This window comes from Xiphias gladius, chromosome 14 (assembly GCF_016859285.1).
Source record: "Xiphias gladius isolate SHS-SW01 ecotype Sanya breed wild chromosome 14, ASM1685928v1, whole genome shotgun sequence".
In the NCBI taxonomy this organism is placed as follows: Eukaryota; Metazoa; Chordata; class Actinopteri; order Istiophoriformes; family Xiphiidae; genus Xiphias; species Xiphias gladius.
Window position 1 is genome coordinate 5168349 of NC_053413.1, and position 21068 is coordinate 5189416.

The 21068-nt window shown below is 42.0% G+C and overlaps 1 protein-coding gene across 1 annotated transcript in view; it reads right to left on the reverse strand.

Moving 5' to 3' along the window:
- The window catches only part of brinp2 (bone morphogenetic protein/retinoic acid inducible neural-specific 2), a 206492-nt gene extending 187391 nt beyond the window's left edge, over window positions 1–19101 (reverse strand). The window contains exon 1 of the mRNA XM_040143880.1: window positions 18322–19101. The gene's annotated coding sequence lies outside the window, so the exon portion shown is untranslated. The remainder of the gene's footprint in view (window positions 1–18321) is intronic.
- Window positions 19102–21068: the final 1967 nt, after the last annotated feature.

The following is a 21068-nucleotide window of genomic DNA, read 5'->3' on the forward strand; positions in this document are numbered from 1 at the left end:
TTTTGGATAAATGTGTATCAAACCTTTATTGATTTTGCATTTTGTGGTATGATGAGCATTTACTCAAATGTCAGCTTTTATTTTTACAGTCTCATTCCTCTTTGTAACAATATCTGGGCAGCACCTCATGAATAATGCGTATTCCTCCACTAACCGAGCATTCGCATGCTGATGTTTTTCCAATTATCTCACAAGCTGTAATTCTCCGGTGCTGCAGTTCAGGCTGGAAGTTATTAAAAAAACAGGAGAGGGAGGGGTGATTCACGGGCTTTATTTTCTCATTCTGGGCCAGCAACAGGGTTTAATATGATATTGCTCTCAATCTTGGGAGCAAATCTTCTCTCTTGTAAAAAATCAATAGCTCACCTTTTTTCACGCTTTTAATTCTCTTGCCTTCTCTTCCTCTGCCGCAACCTCTGCAGTTCCTCTCCTCCATCCCCTTCGCCCTCTTTCCGAATCTGGAGACGGGGCAGCGGAGTAATCTCCGTGCATTTCAACGGACACTCGCCCGGCAGTGTAATCAGCCTTCCAGCGACCCACCACCCGAGCTGACCCTTCCCTGTCCCTTCCCCTTCAGTGACCCTCCCTATCTTCTCCCTGAGTAATGGGCAACAGCCTGAGCTCTCTGGTGACCTGCGGAGCCCCTCAGCCCTCCCCTCCGCCTCCTCACACCTCGCTCTCTGAGTAGCCAATTAAAAAGCAGCAACAGCAGTGATAGGTGCCCCGCTGGTGCGAGTGATTGGACAAGTCCCAGCCTGATACAGGCCCGCGGTGTGAGTCAGAGGTTCCTCCGTCTCCTCTGATCTCCGCCGACTTCCCCGTGTCCAATAAATCATTTTCTCAGTGCGCGGAGCCTCTTTGACCGAAGCAATCAAGAAATTCCACCCTATCTGTTGCTGATATCAAAGCCAGTCTGGCTGTTAAACATTAAATGGTGATTTTGAGATGACCCTGGGATAGACTGGGCCGCTTGGTAAGTGCAGTCAAATGTGATTTATCGTATATATATATATATATATGTGTGTGTGTGTGTGTGTGTGTGTGTGTGTGTGTGTGTGTGTGTGTGTGAAAGAAGTGAGAGACCCACAGCACAGTGCACTCAAACAGAGGAAAACAGATTTACACATCCAACCACATCTGAGCCAGCGAGATTAGTTGTCATCTTGCAGCATTTTCAGGGAATTCTAGATTACAAGTGTGTCAGTGTGAAGTAATTGCCCTGTACACTACACTGTCTTAAGATCCAATGGAGGGAGCAAAACATATTATTTCACAGAGGAATTACAATATGGTTCTTTCTCCCTTAAAAGGGTTATATTTTGTCATGTACAATACCTAAGGTGTTGTCTTCATATTTCTTGTTTTATCTGACCCTAAGTCTAAAACCAAGAGATAATCGCTTTACTATCATATGTTGCAAAGAAAAGCAACAAATCTTCACATCTCAGATGCTGAATAAATAAATGTTTAGTATTTTTGCTTGAAAAATGCCTGAAGTGACTAATCAATTATTGAATTTTTTCTCAATTCGTTTTCTAAACTGATTTATCAACAAATTGTTCTAAGCATCTCTACAGTGTCTTGTCATAGATAGTTTTATTTGTCCAGGTGTTTAGATATATGATGAGAGACGTTTGCACTGGAACTGCTTCCTACTGAAAAAATAGTCCCTAAACATACAGCTGATAGAGTGTTATGTTGCTTATTATTATAAAGACACGTTCATTTTGACACACAATGTACAATGTATTTATACAACTGACTGTTGTAAATATAACAAAATGAGATTAAAAACACAGGAAAAATAAAATAAAGAAAAATAAAAAACCATGCTGAGAGCAGGACAGATGAAATTCCATTCACCTCAAGAAACCACAGAACCAGGTATCTCAAAACACCAAACTAAACCCAGCTATTTTGCATGGCTAGATAGCAATGGAAGTAACTGAGGAATAAAGTTTATTCATTTGGGCGAGCTGATCCTTTTAAATCCCTACGATGGTGGATTTTCAGAGGATCCTGCTTTATTAATTTGATGCATGCACAGTATGTCCTGTGAAGCCTCTAATCAAACTAGAATTACCGCCTCCACCAACCCGTCAAGCTGCAGTTCATCCATGTCTGTCCAGACTCGTATATGAAGTGAGGACTTTGAAGGAATTTAATAAAAAGGTATTACGTTTATTTGCAGAACATTATGATGTCACAGTGAAGTTGACCTCTGACCTTTTGGATATTAAATGTCATTTTATCCTATTAGACATTTGTGTGACAGTTTGTCAGAGTTAGCGTATGAATTCTTGAGTCATTGTCAAAAACAAGTTTTGAGAGGTCACAGGGACCTTTGACCTTTGACCTCCAAATTCTGATTAGTTCCTCCTTGAATCCATGTGAACGTCTGTGCCAAATTTGAGGAAATTGATATCACGTTCATGAGAATGGGACAGACGGACCGAATGCCTCCGGCCAAGGCTGTCGCCGGCGCGGAGGCATAATGAGAGATCAAATAAGGGAGTAAGAGCCCGTCAACGTATGATCTGCAATGATACTATTATTAAGAATTTGAATTTCTGCCTAATGGTTCAGTATATGAAAACCATTGCAGAGGCACTGTTTTCCTTGGAAAAACATTGATAGGAAAATCCAAGAGAGCGCTTCTTTTGCAAGAAAAGAGAAAAAAGAAAAATACTTTTGATTATTGTCATGGAACTTTTTTTTTTTATATTATGGAGATGCAGACAGAAAAACATTGGGAGAGAGGAGCAGATTATGAAATTCAATGAAGGCCAATAAACTGGAACAGAATAGGAGACACAAGCCATTTTCAATTATGAACGTGTGGCAATGTCCGGAGAAACAGGTCCGGACATTGTCACACGCATGCAGCACACCGAGAGAGATGGCCCGTGTCAGACGCGTCCTCACCTGCTGGAAAAGCGCCGCCTGGTTTAGGTGAGGGGTGGAGCCTGGGTAGAGCGTGGAGGAGGCAGGACAAGGACGTCTTCAACGCGCCCACTCGCTCGCTGTGAATTCTCTGGACAACGACCTGCTCTGTTCAAACATCGGCTCAATCGGACATTACACTGACTTTGTACTAGGGAGCTGGCAGGGTTTCCTCTTTCTTTTCCAATAAATAAAGATGCTGACATAAAGCAGGTTAACAGTAGTTAACTACGCTCAACTGGTGTCAAAGTATAAATTAGTTTTGAATTTAGAATTTAAAAAAAAATTTAAAAAAAAGGCTAGACTGAAACCCAGCCTACAGGTAAACTTTGGGAATTGTTAAGTGCCCTTTCAGAATTCTTCCTTAGGGCAGAGATCTTTCTCACTTCACTGTGGGACTTTCTTACTCACAGAATTATGCATGGGATCAACTCAAGCTGACACAATTTTAGAGAGCGATTATACAGTACCCACAGATGATAAGGAGCCTTTCAGTTTTTATGAGATTTTTTGTTTTATTACTGTTTTGTGTGACTTTGTATCATCTCCTCTGTGTATTAGAATAAAGGCACGTCTAGGGAAGGGTGTAGAACACTAGCTTAGCCCATAAATGGATGAAAACAACACCATTTAGACAGAGAAAATCTATCAGAGCTCATAAACTGGAAAAAAATCACCACATCAGGCCAATGGTGAAAAATTTCATCCATTATAAAGATGCTCTAATAGAAAAGCACATTGTGTGTCTCTAAAGAAAAACGAGCCAAATGCTCCATCACTGTGAACCCACATAACTACTAAATGCAATGCAACTCTCTGCTTTTATCACCTAATCTAATAGGGAAGCATGATCTCACTCTCCGTCACATTGAATTTCTCCATCAATACACACATACACATACTATTAGCATGTGTACACACACTTAAAGGCTTATTATTTGGTCGCTAGGTGCAGATGTCTCCACGTATACGGTCATAAACGCAAGCATTTACGAGCTAAATGCGCCTGGTGCTTACAGAAAACATGTGTACGCCTGAAAGTCACACCTCTACACGATCAAACACACAGCGAAACATGTAAGATAAATCCCCTACAACACCAGTGACTTCATCTCCCTCCATGTTCTCCCAGTCAACAGCAGCAAATCCCCTCACAGCTTTTAATCAAATGGGCAACTATCGGAGCTAAGCTAATGAATGCACTGGGATAATATAATCTCCATAATCTCTATGAAGCCTTTAATTGAACCATATGCTAAATGTGATGTATGACTTCATTAAGAACCGACGTCTTCTTCTATGTGAGGCTGTTAGTGACCTTGACTGGCTTAGTGCGTCACCGTTAAGACAAAGGTCGGATCCTGTCAAGGCTATTCCGTGGAGCTGGCACATCACGGCTGACTGCAGAATCAGTCAGACACCAAGCTGAAAGTGACACTTCAAACTTAATGTAATAACATACAGAACATTATGTGAGAAACCTGCATTTGCCCCATAAGACCTTGCTTTGCTTTGATTAAATTAGACTAAATGAACTCAGTATAACCTCTAGGTAAAATTTAGAAAGAAACTGTTAAAATGCAATACAAATTTGGAAAAAATGATTTTATCAAAAGCAATTAACAACAAAACATCGTGAGCAATTTGGACTTCAGTGCCTTGCTCAAGGTCAGGTGGAGTAAAAAATGCACAGTCCTTTCCTTACTTGATGGCCAGCTTGAACAACTTGGGATAAATGTGGTGCACGACACCTGTAGGACACCTTTCTCTCTGTTTTGTCCATTATTTTACAGCCACAACATGCTCCACCAATCAGAGGGTTAGGGCAACCCTGGCCCGAGGGTGTCGCCGCAGCTCCGCAAGCAAAACTGAACATTTCAAGATTTTTTATCAACTTCTGACATCTGGATTTTGGCAGCTGGACAGTAAACAGCAAAGCAAACTTAAACTGGAAAAGTGAAGCGGAAAAAAATATAACTGGACGGGGACATGTCCAGTCCATATCTAGGGTATATTATATTCTTAATTAAAAGTTAAGATTAATTAAGAGTACTTAAAATTGTGACATGAAGCTATTGTATACTGCATGTCAATCAGGCCATATCTGCCATATTGCTCTGTATATGTTGTGCGGCGTACACTGTTTCATGTATTCTATATTACAGTTAATTATACTTGAGATTAGAGATACAGCATGTTCCCCATAAAATTAACCATCCTGCCTTTAACCCTGCTGTGCTCTCTTGTTCTGTAGCCGCTCTGAGCTGCTTTTCAACTCAACTCATCTCACGTATCCGCCTATATTTCTCCCCTTAACTGCTTTATTATTTATAAATATTGACTAAGATCAAAAGACCTCTCACTTCTTTCACCCCTTACAGATAACACGCGCACACACACACGTACACACACCAATCTCCCTAAGCATTTAATTTCATAATATTCATCCCCTGGAATGGAAATCCATGTGTGCGCCTTTGGTGTTGTAAGATGTGAAGTCAGATTCGCATGAGCGCTTTCCCACAACCGCACGCATGAGTAAGTTCAAAGGCGCACACTGGGTTAGTCAGCCAAAACGCGGGAAGAAGGGGGGAGAGCGCGCATTTTGGAATGTCTTCTCATGAATTAAATATGTAATCAGGCATGCAAACTGAGCCAGACAAATTTGGAGTTTTAGCGTTGCTGAAACTAAGCCAATGAAAGAAGAAAAATGACTTTTCAACGAATAAATTAGCATTATTAGAGGCACAGTTATTTGGAGATCATTGTCTTCCTTTCACTTGGAAGACTCTTTTCGTGAGGTATCACATTTCCCTGTAACAACAGAAGAAAGGCTGACAGACTATAGCTGATATTCAATTTCCGACAGCAATTAGAATAAACACAAAATCTCTTGCCCTTAAGCGGCCTGTCTGTTCATACTTAAAATCACAGTGATCCAATTTGTCAAAGTGTTGCTTTAGAAATTCTTTAATATCATCTAATATCGTGGACACTTAAAAATGTTATTGTAAATCTGAGCTAAGTAAGATATTTATGTGCAAAATGATATCTTGTGATTTATGACGTATCAAATCTCTTCAGTCCTGAGAAAGCTGAACATGTTAACAATGGACAATGAGAAATTCCCTTGAACTCCACTCCCAGGAGACACTTAGAGAAGAAAAATCGGGCTCCTCTGGCTGCTAATTGTTGATCTTTCCTCACCCTGAGCAACCAGCGAGTTGCTAGCCTTTGCCATACTGCTGTTTGGTGTTCGGCTTTGATGAGAGTTGCGTGACCCTGTCGTACAACGGGGATGTGGTTAAACCAAAACAATGAGCTAAAAGAGACTAAAAAGCTCTACAGAGTTGCAAAGTTGAAACATAGTTCGCGTCATCTTACATCACTGCTAGGAGCCCCTTAGCTTTAATTTCCACGCTCTTGTGAAGTTTTATTCTTTGTGTACCTCTTGACTTTCTCCTGCCACCTGTTGGAATGTGTCTACGACATTAAACCAATGAGAGCAGTCCTATGCTCTCATCTTTATTTCCCTCCTAAGGTCCCCTATCTGTACTCTCCACCTCCTCACATATGTAACCACAGTGGTACATGCTTTCCATGGGAACGGTGGTGACATGTCTGAGCGAGCAGGAGGGTTATTATCACGCCCTCCCAGATGTTCTTGGCAGAGTGTGTTAGGCCGATGCAGCTGCCTGATAGGTTTTTAATAAGTGCACCCAGCCGTTCCACTTCATTCCACTTTGAAGCAACCCGCTCGATCTCAAGGGAATAAGGCCAATGTTTGGCCGTAAAATGTATTCCAGTGGCAAACGAGTATCTTACTGATGTGAGCGATAAGGTGAAGCCATGCTGTTTGACTTGATTTTTTCTTTGGCGAATTCTGTACCCTCCATGCATGAGGTAAAACGGCATGAATATAAAGTAATGTGCATGTGCCAACCCCTCCTTACTCCCTCCTTTCTCTCTCCACTTCTTTCTCCTCCTAATATCGAAAGTCTGTCCTGTACCCAAAGCCCAGACTTAATGCCTGTGCAATCACTGAGCCTGATAAAGCAGGTCAGGGAAGTACAATTGGTACAATTCTGCAGCGTAACCGGTTTGGCTTAAGGCTTGTGTGTGTGTTAGTGAGAGGTAGAGGGTGGTGGTGGGGTTGGTAGTGGGGGGGGGGGCTAAATCCCTTTCAACAGCAACGGTAAAAATCAATGGGATGAGTTTGGATGTCAGAACCAATGACTCAGGATGATATAGCTCAATACACAGATCAATGCCGCAACTTATAATCATTGTATTTTTCACCACTAAATGTCTTTCCTAATCATCGTCGGAAGGTGGATGAGGAGAATGTAAGAGAAAGAGATTCATATGCAGCCTTCGGACAAGTCATGAATAATGTACTGCCTTAGCGCTGGGAGAGTTTGGTGTTCCTTCCTCCAGCGTGCGTTTGACAGGGACCTGGATGACAAGTTTTAGACTGAATGTCATTTATACATGAATTTAAAGTAACAATGCACTACATTTTTATGCAAATGTATGTCCATTTTTCTATATCACTGACAGATACAGGAAAAAAGCAACACAGCCCTTGAGGGTTGTTGCTTTAGTAATCACAGATGCATGGCAGAGTATGTCTGTTTGGCAAAAATACTCTCTTGCCCGCAGAATGATGTGTTTTCTGATTAGCATCAACAGCAGTTTATTTGTTGCGGATGAACAGAATAATTGGAAGGGATAAAAGAGTTCCACCTACTGAAAATTTAAACAACTGATAAAAGGGAAAAAAATATCCGCCGAAGGGTAAAGGAAGAATGGATTAAATCACATCTGGATTTTATCCAGATATGAGACACTTGAAATGACAAGTGTGAATGGGATCAAAGAAAGTTGGAAAAGATTAGAAAATGTGTATAGATGTATTTTCATTTAAGTGAATGTATTCATGTAATGTCAAAACCTCTGTTGGGTAAAGAATAGCCTACGTAAAGATGATCTCCAAATCAAATTATCTGGGCATTTTGATGTCACAGCTTTTCTGAGACGTTTAGCTTCTCAGAGTTCAGTTTAAAGGGGACGACAAAACTTTGATGAAGAAGCGGTCATTTTGCACACATTTTGTGCTTGTCTTTCCTGACACAAGTGTTTGCTGAACAATTTCCCCAAGCCTTATGGGAAAGACTGACTAATCCCACAACTAGTTTTCCGAAGAAAAACGTTTTAATGAAACAAGACATTTTTGTATACAACTCAACTGCTCGGTCCGTGAGATTATTTGGAGGTGGTTTAATAAAATCCTCAGTGGATTTAATAAAACAGAAAGCTGTGTTTTTTACTATGCAGTGGTAACAGTCGTATTAAATACACCCCACTCTCATGTACATATACACACAGAAATACCCAATCACTCTCATCCATCCCAGTGTAGATTGAAATGTCAGCGAGGCTTTGCCCTGCTACAGTCCATGCTGGAGATCAGCTCAGGATTAATATACATATTGGAAACAATGGAGCATTCACACTGTTCTCTCAGGCCAATCCTCCTCATCCTCTCCTACTACAGCTGCTGTGGGATGCATGTGGCTTTTGCTTAGAAGAGACGAGCACTTTGATGTAAAAAGAGAAGAAGAGAAGGGGCAAAAAGGAGCGAGAAAGAGAGCGAGTTTAACTGCCTTTCATGCCCCTCCCTCCCAACACTCCAACAATCCCCTGTTTTGTCTTTAACAAGCCACTGAAGCCAGGCACATCTCCAAGGTTTGCCACGAGAGGCATGTCAGCGCTGCAGACTGGAGCAGCAGTGGTGGTGTTGGTGGTTAGGGCGATTGTTTCATCGTCTCCACAACTAAAAATAATGTACATTTACAATAGGTACCTACCATATGACTGAAGGGATTTCTAATTTTCTATCAACAAATAGGGATAGGGTGGTGCTCAAATGATTGGGTGAAAAGATAACTGAAAAAAAAACTTGTAATCATGGAATAATTGTTTGGGTCATTTATCAGGCAAGAATTCCAAATTTGATCTGGTTCCATTCCCTTCAATATGAGGTTTTGCTGTTTTTCTTTGTCTTTATATGATTAAAATTGAATACATGTGTGTTGGTCATATTTGATTGTGTTTCAGACAAATCAAGCAATGTCATGTCAAAATCTGGGAACTTCCAATGGAAATTTTTCACTTTATAAAAAAATAATAATAATAATATATATATATATATATATATATATATATATATTATTTAGTTTAACAGTCTCCAGCCTGAAAAATGCTCTTCACAAAATCCCAGAGACCAAAATGTATACTTAATTTTTTTTTTTTAATCTTTTACGCTATTTGGCCAAAGGTTTGACAGTACTGACTTTTGTGTACTTTTTGTCTGGGGCTTGTTTTTTTTTTTTGGGCCAAATCACTAGGTACCAAAATAAGGGAACCCCTGCTACAGCATACAACAGTATTTAAGACAGTAGCATTCTTCCAACTTCGTGGCAGCAGTTTGTGTCTGGCTGTGCCCTGATTCAATATGACAATGCCCCCGTGCAAAAAAGCCAGGTCCATAAAAACATGATTTTCCCAGTTTGGTGTGAAGTACTTGATTGGCCCTGACCTCAACCCCATTCAGTACCTTTAGGGTAAACTGAAACAATGACTGCAGGCAAGGCTTTATCACCTAACATCAGTGTTGGATCTCACTAATACTCTTGTGGCTGAATGGGAGCAAATTCATGCAGCCAGGTCCAAAAATCTGATGGAAAGCCTGAAACCAAAAGAACAGAGAGGCTGCTATAGAAGCTTATTAAAATCCTTAGTTTTGGAATGAGGATCACATAGTTTTGGCTATGTAGTGTAGCAAAGAGATTTAACGTACAGTGATATAAATGAGAGAAAAGCAGCATCATCATATGATCTATGTCTGACAACATCTATACACTGATCAGCCACAAGATTAAAAACAGTAACTGATTTAAATGTTGTGGCTGATCATAGTTCACTGGGTAGAGTGCTTGCAATTTTTAAGTGTTATGCAGACATCTAGTGAGAATTATTATATCCTAATGTATATACCTCACTCAAATTATCCCCACAAAGCACCATAAAAATAATGCATAATCAATGGTAACCAAGATTTATCATCATGCATTGAGCACAGGGAAAAAAAGGAAAATGTAGATGGCTCCCAGATGAGAGGAAGGACCCGAGTAGCATCCAAAGTTGATTTGATTTGCCATGCTACACGCATTATAATCATCCACATTGAATTTTGAAGGGAGCAAATATTAAACAGTAATTGAATGACTTCGTTTTGTTTGGCCGGGAGTAAAAATGGCTCCCCAGAATTTATAGAGACTATTTCTTCATTAAAAGGCTATAGGATGAATGGGAAGTGAGGTCTGTGGATTATCCAGAGAAACTGGGACAATGATTTTGGAAGAAGATGTTTTTTTTTTTTTTTTTTTTCTTTTTAATGTAATTCTACAATTAAGTTCTGTTCACCTCCACTGTGCTGATGTCAGGCAAAAATCGAAGAGATAAATATCTCAAAACCTGCACACATGAACCCAAAAGTGTCCGCTTACCCATTTTTATTATCAAGTGTGGTTTGATTAATGTCTTTATAATATCATGAACCTAATTAAATTTAAATGATAACTCGGTCTTTTAAGAGAGGCTAGGTTAATCCTTTTATATAATAATTTGATTCCTCTTCAAAATGGTCGATGTAACTGAAAACATTAGTCTGTCAAACTTTAGTACTTATCACTGCATGACAGTCAGTCCTCAATTAGTGTTTGTGACTGAACCTGCAGCCGGTTCAGCCACAACACATCCAAGAGAAGACTTGCATCAGTTTAGTCACTGACATCTTCACCAAACCATATTAGTGCACAGAGATACAATGGTATTGTACCTCCCTCAGTCAATAATCAATTACTCCAGGACCAAATTGGACATGAAAGCCTTCCTGTGCAGCTTGAGAAAAATTGCTTAAAGATTTTTCACCGCCACATACATACTGTACATAAGGCATCATGTGTGCCAAGCAATATCTGTGGGTTTGATTCCTCCATGATTCGGTTCACAGAAGGCTAAAATATAGCTGCTTTGGAGTAAATGTTACATACAATAGAGCAGGTAGACAGTGCACAAAGTTTCTGCTAGGCGTATCCGATATGGACCTGAGGGTATGAGTAGTTCATACTTGGAAGATAACTTTGAGTCTCTACAGTGGAAAAAAATAATTAAAGCTGAACTCATGTGATTTCAGCTAAAATGGATCTTAGCCTGGTGCAGCTTTAACCCTTTACCACCCTTGACTGCTTTAAACGCTGGGAGACAACATATTTTTAAGATTTAGGTTGTACGTTTTGCTGTGTCTTGTACCTGGTTTTTAATTAATGAGACAATTATAATATCATTCATCACATGAATAAATTGTGTAGGGCTGCAACTCACAATTATTTTCCTTACTGATAAATCTACTGACAAATTTCTCAATTCACTGATTCATCATTTGGTCTATGAAATGCCAGAAGGTAGTAAAAGAATGTACTTTATTACTTTATTACTTTAATTATTTAGAAAATTCTGAAATTATTTAACAATTATTTCTGCATGACTTAAAACCATCATCAATCCAAATCATGTCAATGTCCGGGGAATAGCAGTGCAGCAGTTACTGAGAAGATGGATATTTTCTCAACCCACACTGAAAAAATACAACCCACTGTTAATCCCTGCTGGCTGACAGATGGATGGTATTGTCACCTACACATCCTATAGAAAAGGCAATCTTTGTATATTTTTGAAGAACTTCAATTATACTGAGATGTGACCACAGCCTGACTTGAACCTTAAAAACCTGTATAACACTGATCTTGAAAAGGACAGCATACAATTCTGAGAGATGAGACCGGTGGCAAATCTGAAAGCCTGCTATTATGTATCAATCGTTGAAAAGGCTGCATTTTCAATATGAAAATCAAACTACATGTCCTTGCAGTTTGAAGGGCACAGCTGTATCATCTGCACAAGTCAATCTCAAACATTTACAACTAAACTTCTCTAAGACTGGACTTTTACTCATCCCGGCCGATCAATCTCTCCATCACAATATCAACATCCAAATCGCCCCTTCATCTCTCACCCCAACCAAGGTCGTGACGAACCTGGGTGTCATGTTTGATGACCAGCTATCCTTCTCTGACCATGCTGCAGCTGTCTCCCGGTCCTGCCGCCTCGCTCTGTGCAACATAAGAAATGTCAGGCCTTACCTGACTCAGTACGCCGCCCACCTCTTGGTACAGGCCATGGTTATCTCTCGCCTCGACTACTACTCTGCCCCTCTGGCGGACCTCCTTTCACGCACAGTGAAACCCTTACAGGTGGTCCAGAACGCGGCAGCGCATCTGGTTTTGAATCAGTCTAAAAGGGCACATGTCACTCCGCTGGTAAACCGGCTAACCATGGCTGCCCGAATCAAATTCGAGTCACTAATGCTTGCTTACAGAATGACCTCTGGGTCTGCAATCATCTACCTGAACTGGCACTGCCCTCCCTGCACACAAGGCAGTCGCAGTCAAGACTGTTCTTGTTTGTGGTTCCCCCGTGGTGGAGTGAGCTACCAAACGTTACCAGAGCGGGGGCGTCCCTCTCTATCCCTTGAAGACTCATTTCTTCCGAGAGCGCCTCCTCTCCTAACGCCTCTAACACCCCAACTTATTGTGCTTTTCGGTGCACTTCTTTACCTGATCTCTTTGCACTTAGTCTTATTGAACAGATGTAGTACCTAGCACTTAATTCAAGGTCTCCTACTGTACTGAAGCTTCAGTGTTGTCCCTCACTTGTAAGTCGCTTTGGATAAAAGCGTCTGCCAAAGGAGTAAATGTAAATGTTATATACACACACATTTAGCTGACGCACTTTTCTGCAGTGACTCACATTGAGAGCAACAGTAGTTCCAGCTCGGATTTTTAGATGGCTTATGAAGCAAAGCAAAAGTCAGAGACAGACAGAGAGTATCTGGAAAATATGCAACCTTGGATGACCATGTCAGAGAGAAATTTGAATAAAAAATAAGTCGGAGAAATAAGAGCTAATAAGAGAGGTCGGATGGATTTTTCATTTAGAGGAAGACAATAGGTGAGCAGAGATATTATCTTTTCTGGTACTGAATGTGCTTTCACTAGAACTTTGCAATAGTACAGCATCTGACTGCTGCTTCCAGTAGATTCAAAGAAATTCTCTACCTTTTCTTTTGAGTTTTGCTTTAAAGGTAAATTCAATAAACCTAAAGCCTTGTTCTTGGGAAAACACAGACTCAACATAACACACAGATGCCATGTTGTTATGGAAACATTTTTAAAGGAGAGATACATAACTATCCACAGAATTAAACTAGAGAGTATAGTCAAACTGACGTCTTTTAAGAGATTGGATCTGGAGTTTTTAGCTATGAAATGTGTCTGTTGAGGCCTGTTTGTTCCAGCTGTGGGATATTATAATCACATAAACTAATTTCTGTACAGAGGAATGTACATTTGCACATTTACATCATTTCCAAAAGTACAGACTGGGGCCTCTAAAAGGATTTCCACAGGCTCCTGAGCAAAAAGAGAAGTGGTTTAATTTTGCTCTTGTTTCATTGCTTTGCCAAAATGTTCACTCAGGGAGTGCATAAAGATAACTGGTGAGTCATAGGTTTCATTCCACCTACTGTGGTTATCACCGTAGAAACTGCCCGCTTTATGATTCTGAACGAAGACGACAAACGGCAACAAAAACTACATCAGAATGTCTGTTTTTGTCTAATGCTGTCTATGTTCTCATGTGGGGGTGGGCAATAATTTAATAAAAAAGCAAGGCACAATGCAAGTGCATTAATATCTGTAAGTATTCTAGAGGTTGATAGGGAAAAATGGGGTGGAAATTATGAAGACTGGCTTCTTGAGCGTGCAACTTTCTGGATTTTTTCCTTCAATACACTGTCTCTCAAGGGTCTTAGTATCTTGCTATTAAGCCATTCTTATAAATCCTCTCTTCTTGTAAGTGCTTCCTCTCCAGTTTTTTTTTTTTTTTCAATAGTTATTGGATGTTTTTAATGGTTTAAATATGTTTCAAGTATTATGATGCAGCTCCCTTTACCATTATTTTCTTGTCAGAGGGGTCTGTTGAATCACATAGAATGGTATCATATCATGCAACAACCCCCTTAAGAAATATGTTTTCCAAAAATATGCTAAATATTCCATAGCATTTTTTATGTCATCAGTCTTTTGGTAACTTCTTGCAATTATTTGTTTGTTAACTATTTTGAGTCTCTTATTTAAGTTTTGACAGACTAGTGACAGATTAAAGAAAAAACCTGAATAAATCAGTGGAGAAACACAATGTTGTTGCTGTTTGTTGTCTTGGTTCAGAATCATAAAACAGTTTCTAGGGTGATAACCACAGTAGGTGTAATGAAACCTATGACTCACCAGTTATCTTTATGCCTTCATTCAGCCTACAACATCCTAGCAAAGCAATGATATAAGAGCAAAATTAAACCACTTCTCATTTTGATCAGCACCCTGTGGAACCAATTTAAAGGCCCCTAATGAGTCCCAGTCTGTACTCTTTGAACCACTGATATAGACGTGCAAAAGTACATTCAACAGAACACATTTCATAACCAACAACTCCAGATCTGATCTCTTAAAGATCTCAGTTTGCCTATTCTTTGTTATGTAGGACTGTAATTTTCAGGATATTTCTGACCTCCCCAAAATAATTCCATGTGATTGCCCAGGACCTCTCACTGAAGATGGCAATCAGGTTCAATGTACAGACAGGGATGGATCACTGAACTGTTGTCCTGGGCACAGGCCCAGGGTCCCAAAGGACCAGAGGGCAAGAGGGATGCAAAACAACAACAAAGAGACACAAAACATCAAGAGAGACACACTATACAACTACAAAGAGACACAAACAAGGATGATGCTGCATGGTTTGGTGTCCCTTTCAGTCTGGGTACACTCCTATATATAAGGAGTGGAGGGCCGTTTACGTGTCCGTAAAGGGACAACAGGACCCGTTGCTTCACAATCAATCCATGCACACAGCTGACAAATTAAAGATAAAATCTGAATAAGTGGAGAAACATAATGATTTCAGATGCTTCCATATAAAAGGAACGAGGGCTGGTGAAAATGGTGTGCATCTCTCCACAATCCCCGGATCTCAACCCCACTGAATACCTAAGAGATGGGAGATTTAAGAGCGCTGTGTTAGACAGCGCTTTCCACCTCCATAGTAGAAACACCAGACAAGGGTATATCTTTTGGAAGAATTTAGTTCATCCCTGAAGTAGAGTTCCAGAGACAAGACATACTGAAACCGACTTGTGGTGGAAAATACATTTTATATTGGACTTTTTTTTAATTTGTCATTTGTCCCTCACACATGAAGAGATTCTCTAATGGACACTGTTTCTGCACTGCTCAACACCCATCATCACAAGTAGGGTTTCCATCCAAATGTATTGCAAATGTTAACTGCATTTTCAGAAAAATCGGCAAAAGAAAATGCAAATTTATGCACGTTTCCATCATTTCAGGTGACATTATACAACTGCACGTAACCTGCACGTTAATGACATAATTAAAAGAGCATCGGTCAGACTTCACACAAAGGAAAACCATGTGACGGAAAACAGAGAGCACACTGGACAATGGAAATGGAAAATTTTGAACAACCAATAGTAAAGCTATGTCCTCTTGGGCGAGTTCTGGTAACAGTCTTGTGTGCATACATAAGAAATCCAGAGGTGACAAAACGAGCTTGCAGTGACATTTAAGTCAGGTGATTTATGTATGTCACCATTTATTCGCTGAATCTGTTTCCAATTCACTTAGTCAGATTCACCTTTTATAGATAGACCAACTTTTCCACTTCTCCCAAGTGTAATTGAAAATGCGTATGGGAGGCCCCTGAAGTCCGCTGAATTCATTGTCATGTTCATGAAACCAGTTACAGACGACTTTTGCTTTGTGACATGGAGCATTATCATGCTGGAAGTAGCCATTAGAAGAAGGTAAATTGTGGCCATGAGGGGATGCACATGGTCAGCAACAATATTCAAATAGGCTGTGGTATTCAAACCATGATTGATTGGTATTTAGGAGCCATGGCTTCATGCTGTTGATGCCAAATTCTGACCCTACCATCTGCGTGCCTCATAAGAAATCAAGATCAGATCAGGCTACATTTTTCCAATATTTAACTGTCAAGTTTTAATGAGCCTGTGCCTACTGCAGCCTCAGATTGTTGTTCTTGGCTGACACGAATGGAACCCGGCATTGTCTTCTGCTGTTGTAGTCCATCCGCCTCAAGGTTCGACGAGTTGTGCATTCTGAGATGCTTTTCTGCTCAACACACTTGTAAAAAGTGGTTATCTGAATCCGTCATACAGCATGCTCAAGGCGTGAATGTCGCGCCTTTATTGCTCCTTGCTGTTCTGTATAAAAAGGTATGCACACGGAATGGGTGGGTGTTGCTGTTCTGCCCTTAAGCCGACAGCGGAGGTAGTCACAGAACCAAATCGACATATGTGTTAAAGGGAAAGCCAGTGTGGCCGGACAGATGCTGACACTGTTGTGTTACACGTCATGCCTCTGATTCCAGAGCACCAGCATGCTATCTAAAAGGACACACTGAGGCGGCATTATACCGGCATTGTTTGGTTCATTGTTTGGTTCTTTTAAACAGCAAAGGCAGCATAATGAGGGGTCTTCTTAATGGCAATATAGCAGGATCTTTGTTGAGTTACCGCAGCCTTTCTGACAGCTCGAACCAGTCTGGCCATTCTATGACCTCTCTCATCAACGAGGTGTTTCTGTCTGCAGAACTGCAGCTCACATCAAAACTGGATGTTTTTTGTTTTTGGCACCATTCTGAGTAAAACCCTACAGACTGTTGTGCCTGAAAATCCAAGGAGATCAGCAGTTTCAGAAATACTAAGACCCGCCCATCTGGCACCAACACTCATGCCACAGTCAGAGTCACTGAGATCACATTTTCTCCCCATTCTGGTGTTTGATGTGAACTTTACCTGAAGCTCCTGACACTTAACTGCATGATTTTATACATTAGATTGCTGCCACGTGATCGGCTGGTTGGATAATTGCATGAATAAGCAGGTGCACAGGTGTTCCTAATAAACTGCTCGGTGACTGTATACAGCGGGTGAAAAAGCTATCGGGTGAATGTTTGAGTGTCCATGTGGGTGTATGCATGGATTTAACTAGTACAATATTTAAAGGTCAGTAAGATGTTTTCCTTCCAGTGCTTTGAATTTCCAGCTTGAAGAGTTCGATTTTGATTTTTTTTTTTTCTTCCCCTTCTTTCTCCTCCATTACTTGTGTGACAAGACCTCTTTCCCATCTCGGGTGTACAGTGGGTGTACAGTATAAATCCGAGGCAGCAGCGCCTCTTCTCCAAGGATTTCTTACGGCCACATACAGTATTCTCGACAAAGTAGCTGACAGGTAAACGTTCAGCTTACACGGTTCAGAGAATCTCTGAGAAATTGCACAGTGCGTAGCAGGCATTCACGGTGACTGCCACAGCAACAATATCACACACACACGCACAGGCAGAGGGAGACCCACAGACAGGAGAGGGGCAGGCGGGCAGGAAGGTATTCATTGGTCTGAAAGAGACAGATGGAGCACACGCGTTGGTGAGAGGAACCGAAGCGGAGGTTGAAGGACGGGTCAGGTCCAGTTTGTATGTTCAATAAAAAAAAACACGCACACACACAAAAAAAGGACAATGCAAAAGAACAGCAAAGTTGTAGTATGCAAATATACTACAATTCAGCACTCATACACACATTTCCACAGCGTGGTCTGACTTTAGGGCTGCGCTAAAGCACCTTCACGGCTTTAAAACGTTCAAATCAGACTCATTTACACAAATACACAACAATGTATGAAAAAAAAGGGGGGGGCGTCTCAAGACCCACGTGTAACCTCTGATATTTGTGTAGTCGTGCACCCTCCATGCACAAGGTTCATTTTCCGCACAAATATTGACGACAGGGAGCACATTCCTGCTGGCCGTCCCTGCTGATGTGGAGACGGCTACACCAGCCTCCCCGTCCGATTCACCTAAAAAATCCGAAATCAAATCCCCGTCCCTGCCCTTCCTCACCCTCTGCCGATCGATCACGCGTCACGTCTTGAACTCTGTCACCCTGCGACCGGCCATCCAAGCCCCGCGTATTGTCTTTCGTGCTGCGCGTAAAGTCGCGCCTGGCACGAAAGCGCACAGCACCCTCACACCGCACTCTTACATGCCCCGTTTTTGTGACTAGCCCGAGCGTGGACACACACGCAGACTCACCCAGGGTGTGAACGCAGGTCCTTCCCGTGCGTCTAGTGATGTGCTGCCCCTGTATCCAGTAAAGAGAGGTGGGAGAACCCGAGCGGCAAAAGGCGCTAACGAACTAGTTGACGGCAGCCATACGCCACCGACTTCCCTCTTTCTTCTCCTCTTCTTCCTCTTCCTCTCCTTCTCTCTCTGCTTCCCTCACTTGCCACCTCTCCACCGAGGCAGGCGGAGCAGCTGCTGTAATAATCCCGGCATTGTCCTCTTCCTCAACACGTTTGAAAACACAGATGGGAAAGGGAAGACTCCGCCACCACACACAAGTTTGCAGTTCGGATGGATTCTCCTTTCTGATTGGAGACGCCGTCCCAAGTAATCCGCGTCTGGAAACAGTCTAGGTGAGCGGTCCACGAATTTAAAAAGCTCCCATTTACGATTTTGAGTCAAACTATGAGTTGAAACGGGGCTGCAGGTGTTGGGGATGCGGAGGAAGTTTATCTTTCGGAGTGGCCGAAAAAAAAACCCCGATGAGACCGGGCGCGAAAAAGGAGAAATAATCCCAGAAAGATTTTGTTCTTCTGCTACTTCCCCTTCGGACCAAGAGAGAAACTCTGCCCTCAGAGGGACCGTAGCTCACCTGCTGCCAGAGACGCGCAGGTATTCACAAACCGAGCATCTCCTCCTCTCCTCTGTTGTTCCGCGTTTTTTATTCCCGGTCGGCTGAGTCTGTCTGCGCCACGGTCATCACTCACAGTGTCAAGCCTGGCGTTGCTTTTCCAAGTGGCTCAGGAAAGCGTCTCTTTTCACCAACGCTCTCTCTCCTCTCTCCCTCTCTCCCTCCCCTCCACAACAAGCCCCGTCCGTCCTCCTGGCTGGAGGCCGCGCCCCCCTCGGCGGCGATTGGCTGAATACCGCAGAGAAAGGAGGAGAGGGGAAGGAGGCGAGGTTGCGATGATGCGCACTGAGGAGGGGATGAGGGAGAGGGATGGAGGGAGGACGAGAGGATAGAAAGAGTGGATAAACGGAGATAAATCTTGGTGAGAGAGAGAGAGAGAGGAGAGGATGGAGAGGAAGATGAGAAGAGTGGGATGAAAGAGAAGTGAAAGAGGAGGGAGAGTGTGCCAGGAAAGGAGGATAAAGGAGGCTGGGACACAGTGCGGGTGTGTATGAGCGCGTTTGTGCGCGCGCGTGTGTGGAAGGGCGCAGTTCATGCACTGAGCTCTATGTGTTTGAGCCCAAAGGGACGGGCTGGCTAATGAAAGTGAAAGTGCTTTCCTCCTTTTTTTTTTTTTTTTTTTTTCAATCATTCGCAGTGCTTTAGCCAAATTTGTCCGCAAATCTCCTTTGACTCCGGGCAAAAATGAATTCTGAATGAAAACGTCCCCCATTACTGGGCAGAGTCACACACTTCTGTCTGCCGTTCGGTCTTCTTCTCTTTATAAAATCTGGTGTCCGTCAGCTGAGCAGCTCTCTCGTTGAGTCTGTGATGAATAAGTAAGTGGTTGAAGGGAGGCTGGAGAGTGAAGTGCATGTTGAATATACTGCCCAGGGGCGTCGGGAGGGGAATAAGTAACAGCCTGAGCCGCCTCTGTAATGGGAGCAAATGAGGTGGGCCGGATATTGTCTTGGCGCAACCGCACACGGTAGCAGGAGAAGGCAGACAAAATCGCTTGACAGCCACTGGGAGAAGGCTTTGACTGATGGCAGCGCTCCAGGGGGGTGTTCCAGTATGAACTTGGTTAACTGGGAGCCACGTGAGGCATTCATCACTAGCTGCCACGATGCTGGCTACAAGGTGGGCAGCATTTTTTATTTAGAAAGGCACCCGAGGAGCATCTTCACAGGAGCAGTGCCGGCCTGTTTGCAGACATTTTGAGGAGCACATTAGCACATCTCCAACACTCTCTCAAGTTAAAGAATTAACAACCTAACTGCAGCTGCTTCAAGTCGCTCATCGGGTTTCAAGGGTCTGCGGATTGAGGGTGTTATGCTGTACAGATTGTAAAGCCCTACAGGATACATTTGTAATTTTTGAAATAGGCTTTATGAATACAAATGGTCTTGACTTCTAAAAACATTTTAAACAGTATATTCACAGCACATTTATATAATAATTAGACCCATATGTCATGTTGCAAGGTACCCTACAATGGATGGATAAGAATGGATGGAATGGATGTTATAACAAAGCCATAATAGATTAAAGAATCAAAGACGGATGATTTGATGTGATCAAACTGTTTCACCTGAAAAACATAATGGAGGAAAGTTGCTAATTCTGCCATGGCCTTTATTTACCACAGCTGCATAGATGTTTTTAATGTTATTTACATGGCCTTTATCAAAGGAATAGTCAGGGATTTTAATCAAGTGCACTTTTTGTCAAATCCAGTGGTCCGCTAGCTGTCCGTTCCGGTGTCTGTACACAGCCCTGGGTCTGTAAATGGGAAACCAACAAAGTGGCTCGGACTGAGTCACACAACACTTTTCCAGCCAGTCAGCAACAGAGGTCATTTGTGCTCATGCAAAGGACAAGAGAAAGAAGAAGGAGAAGAGGGTGGATGGGGGAAAAGGGGCAGTGGGAGACACTAAAGCTGCAAATTTAAGGATTAGCAGAGGAAGGAGAAGGAGCAGTCTACCCTTCGCTGCCAGACCATGTGGAGTTTTGAATGGGATTGATTAGGACTGCAGACCAGAGAGAAGGAAGGAAAGAAGGAAAGATGGCCGAGAAACAGCCAGAGAGGAGAAGTTTAAAAGAACAA